The sequence below is a fragment of the Anas platyrhynchos genome, chromosome 14 (genome assembly GCF_047663525.1).
Source record: "Anas platyrhynchos isolate ZD024472 breed Pekin duck chromosome 14, IASCAAS_PekinDuck_T2T, whole genome shotgun sequence".
Classification (NCBI taxonomy): domain Eukaryota; kingdom Metazoa; phylum Chordata; class Aves; order Anseriformes; family Anatidae; genus Anas; species Anas platyrhynchos.
The window spans coordinates 830578-843392 of NC_092600.1; the positions used below are offsets into that span (position 1 = coordinate 830578).

A 12815-nucleotide genomic window follows, 5' to 3' on the forward strand; every position below is an offset into this window, starting at 1 on the left:
CAAGCTCAGCTCACTTGCTGATTCCAACATTATTCTTAAAAAAAAAAAAAAAAAGGCTTTAAAGACAGGCTATTATATTTTGATAATCATTTAGCTGGTCTTAGATCAGGAACTAAATTCCCAAGGATTCTCATTTGTGCAAATTATGCCCTGATGCTTTGATATGTACTTGCGCGTGACCTGGCATGATGCATGATCCGAATGTTTCATCTCTGCATGCAGGCCTCCCTGCAATAACAGATGTCCAAAGAATAGGCTGGCACCACTCAGTAGGTTGTTAGAGACGGAAACATCCCAGGGTAATTTATATTATTTTAAAGAATGCACAATGTAATGCATAGGGTGGGAGAGAACAGCTTTTTTAATACAAAATTTCTGCATAGAACTGAGGTGAAAATAGTCAGCAATGTGTGGAACAGAAATAAAAAGAATTTGTTTTGCTCCCCTACTTGCATCTGCTGGCAGTAATTGAATATATCATTCCCAGGAGAAAAGAGAAGCAGCTCACCTGCTAGAATTCAGGCATTAATTGGTGTGAACATTAAGAGTCTCTTGAGAAAATCGTACGTACGTTCAGGGTGTTGGTGTTTTTTTTTTTTCTTGGCAGAAACGAAGGAAGATTTGCAAATATATAGTGGCTAAAACAGTTGAAATCCTGAAGTCAAATTCTGTGACTCTCATTTTGCATTTGCTGTAGACAAAGTGCTGATTTATATTGAAGTATGTGTCCAGAAAGGCACAGAGATCTACGATTTATGCAGCTGACTCTTCTCCAGACTCACCCTCTCCTCTTCCATCACTTACAAAAAGGGTGCTGAACAACTTAGGTTCACCATGCACTCTCTTATGCCGTTTGAATGTTTCCACTTTAGAGTGAAACTTCCCAGTATTTTCATTCTCTGCCAGCTAGTCCTAGAAATTTTTCTTCAGTCTGTTCTTTTGATGCAGCTTTTGCTAGCAGAAATCTTACGACCTTGCTTTACGGCAGGAGGAGCCCAATAAAACTGAAAACTTGGTGTTTTTTATGGGGTCAGGGCTTTGCATCTGAATGGTGAGCATTCAGTCTGGCTTAAAGACAGTAGTGCTCATCGCCTTGTATCACGCGTACAATATCTGCGCAGAGGAACTGGGCATTACATCTGCAAGCAGTGCTTTGAGGTGTGGTGTACTGCTGACTGTGCTGTGCTTTTGGAGGCTGAGATAATTATGAAGAAACAGCAAAGATAAATGAAGCTGGAATCGTGTTCAGACAGTTACATACATACCTTTGTTTACTGAAGTGTCTTATACACGGCTCTGCAAAGTGGTGCACTGTGAAAGTGGTTCTGAGCTGCCTTTTGTGTGGTGGGTGACCTGGTGTTGGGTTTTACAGCACAGTCACTGCTGCAAATGCCTTTAATTTGAATGCTCTGTGGTATGTTTCAAGGCTGCTAGGTACCCTGATTGCTCTGCTGTAACCTATTAATATTCTTTAATATCCAATATAGAAATTATAGAAACTACAGGAGCACAATAAAAAGGCCATTATGGAACTTGCAGATAGATTGCCCACCCTGAAAAATTGTTGTTGTGGATTGCAGCCATGCAGCTGTGATTATATTGATATAATGTAAAATAAATCTAATCCAGAATACTTGACTGCAGTTACTGTGGCAGGAATTTGTACTGAGGAATTTGTGGTTTACTTTGCAAAATCCTGTGGTTACTTTAGTCAGTTTTAATTTGGCTTATTTATTAGGGTATTATGTATGTATTAGGGTAGTTTAGCCAAGTCTTCAAGAGAGCTTCAACCACACAGGCAGTGGCAGTTGCAGAAATACTTGTGTTCAGCTACATAATTAATTGATTCCCACCTTAATTTTTGAGGTGTAAAAACTAAAGGTATATACCATCCACTTATGATCATATCTATCAGGTGTATTTCAGGTTGTGAGCTTTTAAAGATAATAATTTTTATTGTTTTTCCTACAACAAAATACAGATAACTGTAATTTATTATCTAAATTATCATGATTTTGGAAAGACCAGTTAACTCCCATGTCTGATAAGAAAATGAAGCATTAAGATGTGTGCTTGATTTATCTTGTTAAATGACCTTAGACGGGTACCGACCATTCTGGTACTGCCTTGTTTATTCCTCTCGCAGTCCTGTGTTGCTGTCTCTCAGGAACACAGAAATTCTTGCATGGCACGCAAGGATGCTGCCTGTTTGCCCTTTCTTATGGGGGACAAACATTAGAACATGCTCAACTGATTGCACAGGTTAGGAAACTAGGGAGGGTTTTTTATTTGCTGACTTTAAGTAGCAAAGCAGATAGTCAGGTGCCTGGGATAAGATGAGCTTGCAAACAGGGAGGTAATTTTTCCTCTCTTGGGACTGAGAAGCTCAGTCATGAGTGCTCATAATTGCTTGCTGCAGCTCTTTGTTCTGGGCTACTAGCAAAATAGCCTCGTAAATAGTGTCTTCAGATATTATCTGAGCCAACTTCCAAATAAACGACTTACGTGCCCTGGAAGGTGAAGATTTGTGGTGATTTTTTTCTGTACTAAACTGTGTCTGGAACTTTTAGCTTTCAAGACAGTAATTGCAAGAGCACTTCTGTGCTAGTTTTGTAGATAACATTTTAACAGCTAAATGAGCTGGTAACACTTCTAGCAATGCAAGAAATGCACTGCTTTTGGTTTCTATGATAAAGTAGTTTTAAATTGGTTTCCCTCTATGCTTCTCCATGAAGTCATAGAAAGTTTTGCTTTTCAGTGTGCAAATATTATAATCTAATACAAATGTAAGCTAGGATTTACTCAGCTCTGTTTTAATCTGTAGAAGTTTGGATGCTGCTTAATTATGAATGGAAGTTTTTTTAGCTGAACTTAATTATGTTTCATGAAGTATCTGCATATAATAAGCTACAACTGAAAACATTTGTTTACTGCATAAAGACATAGAACTTCATATTTGAATTAAATTTAGGGCTGGCATGAAACAGTGCAGCTAATTTGACACCCAACATCTGAGGTCTGGAACAATATTTTTACTACATGGTTTTACAACTTAATGTTTAGGATTTCTCTTGCAGCTGTGCTTCATCAGTTTTTAGCAGTGTAATCAATGAAGGAGATAAATTAAGTGCAGGAAAACGTAACATTGATTTTGTGATAGACTTTATTCTTCCAACAGATTATGTCTGCTTGTGAAAAGAGCAGGTCAAGAACTTTGTAGCAAAATTGATTTCATTGGAAGGTGCCAGTTAACAGAAACTGAAAGGTGTCACAGAAATCTGTCCAATCTGCAAAACTTGGCGTTTCGCCCTGGGGAGAGGCTCTGAGCTCTGGCTGAGAACCACGGAGGTTCAGCTGCTGGCTGCTGTGCAGTGACAGCTGAGAAAGGTAGGAGGATGCACTTAGTGCTGGCTCTGTGGGGCATCTTTCGTATAGGAAATATCAAAACATTGCTTCCAGCATGATTTTTTATTTCCATTTAGCGGGAAATTAATGGTTTTGAACTGAATCAAAATGGAGCCTGGGGTTCCCCAGGGCTCCCTTCTCAGACCAGTCCCCTCTTCAGTGTTTTCATAAGCAATGAAAGACTTGAAGGTTTCATTGATACCAAATTGTGTGGAGCTGTTGACTCTGTAAAGGGTGATGAGGCCTTGCAGAGGTATCTGGACAAATCAGAGCTGGGCAGTCGCCAACCACATGAAGTTTAACAAGAGCAAGTGCAAAGTCCTGCACCTGGGGAGGGGCAACCCTGGCTGCATGTGCAGACTGGGGATGAGACACAGGACAGCAGCCCTGCAAAGAGGGATCTGGGGGCTGTGGTTGATAGCAACTTGATAGCAAGCTGAATATGAGCCGGCAGTGTGCCCTGGCAGCCAGGAGGGACAATTGTACCCTGGGGTGCATCAAGCAGGGTGTTGCTAGCGGGTCAAGGGTGGGGATTGTCCTGCTCTGCGCTGCGATGGTGCGGCCTCACCTCGAGCACCGTGTGCAGGTTTAGGCACCACACTGAGAAAGACACAAAGCTGCTAGTGCCCAAAGGAGGGCGACTAAAATGGTGAAGGGGCTAGAGGGAAAGATGTATGAGGAATGGCTGAAGTCACTTGGATTGTTCAGCCCAGAGAAGGGGAGGTTGAGGGGAGGCCTCATCATGGTCTACAAATCCCTCACAAGGGGGAGTGGAGAGGCAGGCGCTGATCTCTTCTCTCTCATAACCAGCAGTAGGACCTGAGAGAACGGCTTGAAGCTGTGACAGGAGATTCAAGCTGGATAACAGGAAAAGGCTTTTCACCAACAGGGTTGTTGGGCACTAGAACAGGCTCCCCAGGGCAGTGGTCATGGCACTGAACCTGCCCCAGTGTTCAAGAAGAGTTTGGGCAATGCTCTCAGGCACACGTTCTGATTTTTGGGTGGTCTTTTGGGGATCCAGGAGCTGGACTCTGCTCCTTGTGGGTCCCTTCCAACTTGGATATTCTATGACTTGTTGAGTTGGTGCAAAAATGAATCAGGTGTTAAAATTTTGCTTAAAGGAGATAGCGAGGTAATGGTTTATTGGTTGTTTATGGCCTAAATCTATACATGCTGAAGTAAAAAGAGAAAAAGCAGGGCTACTTTCAAGAGGGCTGGCAATAAACTGCAGTGGCAGCATTGGTTGGAGCTAGGTAAAATAAAATAAAATAAAATAATAATAATAATAATTTCAGAGAGCTGTGAATATTATGAACCTGGAGTCTGTTACCTTCATCAGTGCTCAGGGCTGAGCTCCATTGCTTCAGCCAGCACTGGGTCAGTGGAGCTGCCTGCCCTGCCCAGAGCTCCTGTATGGGGCTCGAGGTGTACTGGGGAGGCTGGAGCTGCCGAGTTACTTCCCTCTGTATGAGAGGTGGTGCTAACTACAGATGTTAAGACTGTTGTCAGCTGAGGGCTCCTGCTGTTTATTTACTGGTTTTAAAAATGGAAACCCTGAGGAAAAAAAGGACTGCTTTCACCAGCTGTAGCACCATGTTCAGTAATAGGATTTTAAAGTCACATGTTAATGATGGGCACCATGTGTGCCACCGGCTGTTTCCTGTAGTGCCAGCTTCTCACATGTGCTGTCAGCACAAATAAGCGAGGACGCAAGAGATTAAATCTCTTTGATGGAGTTGGGGGGCAGGAGTTTTTATGGAAGCAAGTCCATCTGAATGTGCTCTCATTCTTTCTGAAGTGAATTAAGGGTTATTTTCTGGTCCTCTTTGATCCTTTATAATGCTTAGTCAAATATTAAGTGGACTGTTAACTGGGGAATAGCATAACAAGAAGTTTAATCTTCTTTGTCAAATCATTTCTGTGGAGAGCTAAATATTTGTGCACCTTACGACTCCTGCATGTTTTATGTATTATCCCACACAGAAGTAGGGAGAAAAGCCAGTGTTAGACCCTAGATACAGAAGTCAGGTCTCTGAAGACACTTCCAGTTTGTACAGTCCTTTCAGCATTTCCCCCTCACACCTCATGGAACTCTATAGGCACAGTAACTACGAGGTGAAACACTGCAGCAGAGTTGCTGCTCTAGCAAACAGCAGTGGCTGGGGAGCAAAGCCTAGCACCTGACAGAGACTCCCTGGTGATGTCTTACAGAGTTCATGTCTGAACCTAATCCAAATCCCAAAGAGATGAGTGAGCGGCCCACCTGAGAGAAGAAACACAAGGAGCAGAGGCTGGGGTAGTGTCAGGTTTGACTGCTAACCCCTTGTGTGGGACAAAGGTGTTCTCATGGAGATGGCATTTGATGGAGGAACTGGCACATTGGGGGTGATCTTCGAAAAACAGGGAGGAAGAAAATATGGCTGTGCACCTCTTTCTCAATATGTGCAGCTTGAAGTGAAATTGGAGCAAGTTCCGTGGGGCCAATATGTTCTGCAACACTTCAATGGTTTTGTAAAAATCCTCTTTAAAAAAAAAAAAGTTGAGAAACAAGAACACAGATGACAGGTAAGTTAATCAGGAAAACAGAGCTGTGCATGTGTAGCTGTACTGGGTCTGGCACAGTAGCTCACAAAATAATGCTTATGGAGTCTCCCTGTGCATTCTGAAGGACCAAGTTTGTGCATTAACTACGCAGCTCCACTTATCATTGTAGAGCGAGGCAGTTTTCAGAGCTGAGATCAGTTGGTTTCACCTGTTTGAGTGCTAGAGCTGCTGCTTATTCCACACCAATAAACTTGCCTTCAGCCTGAATGTTCAAAGCACTGTAAATGTGCATGTCTTCAAAGTGTAAATCTGAAGCATAGACGATCTTTTCCCTCTTTCTCTTCTATTTTCACTGGAATGAAAACATGAGAATGAGAAAAGCAGAAAAACTCAAAGGAGAAAAACTAACCCGTACTTATGAACAAATAAACCAACAAAAAAAGGAATCAGCATTATGGTTTAGTTTATTCAAAATGTTATGCTGGAGTTGTTGGGTTTTTCAAAGGGGAATTCTTGTTTTTATGTATTTCTCCAGGATATAGTCTCTGGAGAAGAAGACAGAGCTGGTGCTGAGGATAGTTTGGAGGGAGAGAGACAGGATGCAGAAAGCTAGAAAACAGACTGAATCATATGCTCAGGTTATCAATGAAGGCGGAATAGAGGACAGCTTTTCAAGGCAGGGTAGTCAAATGAATGCCATTTGTCACTTAGAGTAGCTATTAGGCGCTAAAGCAGTAACCAGAAGTAGGTAGGACAGATACTGTTTGGGGGTTATTCTCTCCTCACCCCTCCACATGCACCTCTGCTTTCAGCATCACAAAACAATTCTCAACAGGAGATGCACAGAAAAGTACAAGTCATCTGGCAGCCCCTTTTCCCACCATTATCTGGTCTCAGTGTGGGAGATGCTGCGTTGATTAAAGTGCCAAATGGCTCCTGTTCACATTACAATGAAATGTGACCACTGCTCACCGTGAATGGGACATTTTTGTCACCTCTTCCCTCTCTTCTCTAATAGCAATATCTATCTGCTGTATGCTAGGTAATGTGAATGTCTATTCATATTTCAGCTACAGTGAGATGACTTGTGCTTGACAGATCTCATTATGTCATAGATCATCCAGTCTAAAATTTACGTAGGCTTGGATTAAAAGCCATTATGCAGAAGTCTTCCACTCCATGTGGTTTCAGGTAGGCAAAACCCTCCTTATGTCTTCTTTTAAATAGAATCTAATGCAAAAATTGCAGAAATGTAACAAAATCTGTTCAACACAATTGTGGCTGTCAAAAGACAGCAACTGAAACTCACAACCTGGACTTTTACAAAGCAGATGAGTCACAGCTGGCCTGAAAATTGTCTCACTGTTTTTAGGCCTTTAAAGCAAAAATTCTTTCTCCTTATGAAACTTCATTATCCTTGAAGTGATACTGTACTGTTCTTAAAGCCTGCATTAGTGTCTGAATGCTGGCACAGGCATTGACAGAATGGGTATGCACCTAATGGAAATCTCTGACAGATTCATACAGTAACGTTCCTTCTCAATTGCCACCTCGCGAGGTTGTTGAGCTCCTGTGTGAAGAGACGTGGTGCCGGAGGCCTGCCAAGTACTCCGGGCAGTCTCCAGAGGGTGCCTTGGAACAGCAAAGGCAATCTGTGCCCAGCGAGCAATCTCTGCCTATGTTTGTCCTTGCAAAATTGAAACATATGGTAAACAATGGGTGCCTAATTAGAGCTGCTCAGGGAAACTTTCATTATGTGACCTAGGTATCTGAGTGTGATAATCCAACAAAAAGCTATTCTCTATCACCTGCTGCTACTTCTAACATCACCCAGCTGAAATAACCTTGAGATGAGAAGCTAATCCACACCCAGTTTGAAACACTCTTTCAAACTGGATTATATCCCCTCATGCTATTATGATTTGCTTCATCATAGAGGTGGTTATTTTCATTTAAAAGGTTTTCTGCTAGGTCTGCTTGTCACCAAGGAAAGTTTGCTATTTGTTCAAAATCAGACTTTTCACTTGCATTGTGTGCTTTCCTGAAAGAGCTGGAAACTCCTTATGGGAGGAAAACCTAACTGCATTACTGGCTGCCAGCTAGCCTTTGAATTAGCAACCAATGTTGCCAATGCAGTTTATTGCCAACCCTCTTGAAAACTAAATTTTCAGGGACTACGTATGTGTTCTGCAAAATTAAGCTTATCCTAAATATGTAATCAGCAACCTAATTCTATGTGTTACCATATGACCGTGCTGGGTGGACTTCCATTAACTGCTCTCACCACACCATGGCACCAGCTTGCCAACATCTCTGCAGCCACCACTGTGGCCAAGCTTTTCTTGACCTCAGCTGTGTCCAAGTGTCTGGATGTGATCGTATTTCTGGAACTGATGTCTAATTCTAAGGTCTTCACTGCCTTTGCTTAAATGATAGGCAAATGAAATGACACAAGGTTACAGAAGCACACGAAGAACTTGTGCTGCTGATAGTTAATTGTTCTCCAGTTACTGCCATATTGCAGTCAGCTTTATTTTTGCTGGAGTACTCATGTATTTCTCTTTCTAGCGAACCAGTAGAACTGCTTAATTATTCCATCATTGTACAGATAGCAAAGGGATGAAGCTAGGCAGATACCTTGTAGATTTGGAAATCTGTGCACTAATGAGATTTTCTGCATGGCCAATTTTGGAGAAGTTCTTTTTCTGTACTCAGTTTTACAAGTTAGGCAAAGCCTTCTCTTGATGTTTCACCAGAGAATTGATGTAAAAACTCAGTTCAAAAGATTTCCAATGAAAGTTTGTAAACATATAGAAATGTAAGCACTTGTCAAAGCTATGCCTTCCAGCCCATGATGTACAGCACACAAATATTAAAAGCTAGAGCCATTGTTTCCTGCGGGGGGGTGGGGGTGGGGGGGGGGATGCTGTGGGAAGGTGGGATCCCTGGCTGCCTGCTGCTGGAGAGGCCAGGGCGATGCTGAAGCCAGCGCTGACCTACATGTGGTAACAGCCCGCCCTCAGTTTCTGATGACTGAACAGACCTTTGGAATCAAAAATTGTAAGGCATCTTCAACAAATACTTTGAAATAACGGGGGAAGGGTCTTTCCAGTGCTGCTTCAGTTTTGGCTCCAATTTCCTTGGGGTCTTTTCATTAGCAGAATTAACTGGTAAACGGTGTGAGAGTTGGCCAGAAACTCTCTGGGGTGGGAGAGGAAGTGTCTCTGCACAAGGCACATGGGCTGCACTCTGCCTGCTCAGGGCATGCTCCCATTAAGCACGTGTAGTGCTGCATCCTGGTGTGCCTCTTCACCAGGGCTGGTGAAGCAAACACAGCCCATGGCTCCTGTCGGCAGAGAACAATTTTACACTCATCTGTTGAAGCAGCAAGAGATTTCTTGCAACTTTGTAGGACAGCAAGAATAACTTCAGGTTTTGTTCTTCTTTCATTTTCTTTGCCCATTATTGGCTTTATACTCTTGTTTAAACTTCAGTTATTTTTTCCTAACCCAGCATCTAGATTGCTCTTCTGTGATCTTCTGTTTCATACTCTTCTGAATGTTTATTCTAGCTATCACCTCTTTTTAGTATTGTATTCTTTTTGCAGAATGATTGGGTTCCACATTTTGTCTGAAGTTCTGTATGTCATTTTCAGTAATTTCCTTATTTTTTCCAATACCTTTACCTGAGATTTCCAATAGCTCCTCATGGTGTTTCATTTTTCCAGACTAGATTCACTGTCTCCTTTGCCTAATTATTCCATAATGGGATTGCAACGTTCATAGGGAGATTAGGGTGGGAGGAATTTCTGTTATTTCTTTATGGTATACTTGTTCTTTGGAGAAAACAGACTTCCATCTCCAGCACCATCAGATTTTATAAACACTAACTGTGTTAATGAGTGAGAAAAGAAATTGTGCCAACAGTGGGAACAAAATGCTTAATTTTTCCATTAGTCTATCAGGTTAGCTCATGTAAACAACATGATTAAATTTGTCTGCATGCATCATGCTATATAAATAATAATGATAATTAAAAAACCATGCAAAGCCCAAAGATAACAAGATTATGCTAGAGGAGGGCTAGGAGGGGGAAGGAAATATTGAACAGACTGAATTAATCGGTAAAAGTGACAGCCTGGACATCGGTGACTGGTAGTGCCACTTTGGGACTGGAAAATGAATGCAGACCAAAAGCAAGTTTCTCCCCAGCATTGGTCTCTGCACTGCTCTCTGTGAAATATCATAGAAAAGAGTAAAAGCTTGAACAAAGGTTTGAATGTTTAAGTGATGTCTAATCCATGTAGTTAGCGTGCTTCTAGGTCAAAATCAAAATATAGGTTAATGGCTTGCAGTTTATCTGTATGGAAGTAATAGCTTGATATAGACTGGAACAGTGAAGATGACAGTAACATGTATATGGGCAAATGTCAGTATTTAACTGGTATTCCTCCCTTGTTTCCTTAAGTTACTTGTACTGGCATGGCCTGAGCTTCTGCTGGGAAGTGTGAACTTGCAAACAAACAGAATCAGAAACAGCGCTCGGCATGGCTGCGGGTTAGTTGATAGCTTATTGCCTTTGTCTGAAATGCAGAGCCTGAAGAGGCTGGTGGTGTGGTGTCCCTAACAGCTAAAAAGCCATCACGGAATGTTAGACATTTGTATCTGAAATGAAATTCTAGTACAAAGTCCTTGTTCAAAATATTTCTGATACCAGTTCTAGCCTCGTGCCTGGTTAGCACGTCACGGGCTTTTTGGGAATACAAACAACAGTAAATGGAAGATGGGTACTGACCTTCACCTTGCCCAAGGCTGCCAGCTCTGAAGCATCATCTGGGTGAGATGCTCAGGCTTTTTCATAGTGTATAGGCAATACTCACCTAACTCTTCAGGCAATACTCACCTAACAGGGAACATGTTGGCAAGTTACCCTCACCAGTGTCATAGAGGTGTCAGTAAAGCGCATTCCTCGTTCATACAACTCTGTACAATAAATGAGGATGAATATTTATGGGAGAAGGAAGTCTGGAATGTGAGCCTGACTCATCAGATGAATTATCTTTCCCCTTATAGATTGGGTTTACTCTGTAATGTTTGAAGAAACTTCACTTGCAAAACATTCACAGAAGGTGAATGCTGAGGCTGCATTTACCACAATTTCTAGTTACTGACTGAGATTTACACACTGAGGAAAAGCACACCATGGAATTGCTTGCACTGATTTTCAATTAGGGAAGACAAATCTTGCCTTGTGAGTGATTAGAAAAAGAGAAAATAAGCAACACAATGAATTTTGAGTACGTTTGATCAGGGCAGTAAGGTAGATATGAGTTGCTTGTACATTAGCTGACAAGGAATTGATTGGAATTTGTCACCTGTTGCAAGTCAGGGCGTTGTTCCCCGAGCCTCTGTTCAGTGGAAGATGCAGCAGATCCAGGGCTGCTCATCCTGAAATTCAGGGAGCCCTCATTTGGGGAAGCAGTTTCAAAGAAGTAGAAGACTAAACAAGCAGGCTTAAATTTCCACACGATTACGTGCTTTTCTGAGCTAGTGCCTCTAGTGCTAGCTTTTAGGCAAAATAAGTGGTAACTTAATTTCATGTCTTGAACCTTCAGATGAGATTGCAGAAGGCAGTCTGTGGTTACGAGACTCCTGCATGGACCGAAGATCTGGGCTGCTGCTGAGGACTTTCCATGAGATGCCCCATATAAAGCCTGAGTATCTCAGATAATGTCAGTGATGACTTTACTCACCTGGAGTGGCTCCTTGCTTTCTGCCGAACCATGCCCTGCATGCCCTGTGCCTTTTCTGCAGGATCGCCCAGGCCCCATCAGAAGCTCCCTGCCTGCTGGTGAAGTGCTTAATGCACAGGGTCACCGTGTTAGCTGCTGAGGGTCCGGAGCCAGTGCCACTCCTGGCAGCTGCTTGCAGTGCCATCACCTCAGCCCAAGCCATGTTCTGGGGATGCTGCCTGAGCCCTGCAGGACAAGCCCCATGCCTTCTGCCCCCCAGCACTGCTCGTGCACCAGCCTGGAGCCGGGAGAGCAGCAGCAGCTCTGGGAGCCTGAATGGGGGGCTCCTGGCCACCATGCGGAGCGGTCCCTGGGCACTGGTAGTGCTGCCAAGCGTGTGCACAAATTGGAAATAAATTGGAAATTCACAGAATGAAATAATTCACAGGCTACAGTAAATTACAGAGAAGGGGCAGTGCTTTGGCACACACAGGCGAGCAGCTGGTGGATGAGTTCAGCAGAACGGCCTCAATTTCAGATTTTAAGATAAAGCTGCTGGCTGGCATGGAGCTTGGAGGTGGGCTTTTTCACCTCTGCTCCGTTTGCTGATGTCTCCAGCATGCAGAAATAATCATGGGCTCCAAGCTCATCTGAAAGAAACAGCATTAAGTAAAAAGGAAAAAGAGGAGTGTATGAAATTATGGAAATGCACCATTGAAGCATTATGGAAATTGGTGGATATTTGCAATACTATCATTTACTTAATGTCGTGTTGTTCTGATAATAGCTGTATTTCCATTACAGAAAAACAAAAAAGAAGCATAACTTCATGCCGCTTTATCCTTATCTGTTCCCATGAGACCACCTAGATTGTCAGGAAGCTTAATATGCAAATCTAAATGTATATGATTTAGGGGCACAACGGACCACAAGAAATCCATGAGAGCCATTTGAACCGCAGTGACACCATCTGTGATTGCTCAGTGCTTTTGCCTGTGGAATAGGAATAAGGCTGTCCCCAGACTGCAGAACATTACCTGGTCTGCATCAAGGGGAGCTACGATTTTAAACATTTACCATGCACCTACCTTGCAGTGGCACTCCTGTTTGCTCCTTGAGTATTGGCAAGGTGAGC

The 12815-nt window shown here is 42.7% G+C and overlaps 1 long non-coding RNA gene across 1 annotated transcript in view; it reads left to right on the forward strand.

The window, feature by feature from the left end:
- The window catches only part of LOC106018004 (uncharacterized), a 34508-nt gene extending 21998 nt beyond the window's left edge, over positions 1–12510 (forward strand). Inside the window, exon 2 of the long non-coding RNA XR_003500562.3 lies at positions 11564–12510. This is a non-coding gene — a long non-coding RNA (uncharacterized lncRNA). The remainder of the gene's footprint in view (positions 1–11563) is intronic.
- The last annotated feature ends 305 nt before the right edge of the window (positions 12511–12815 follow it).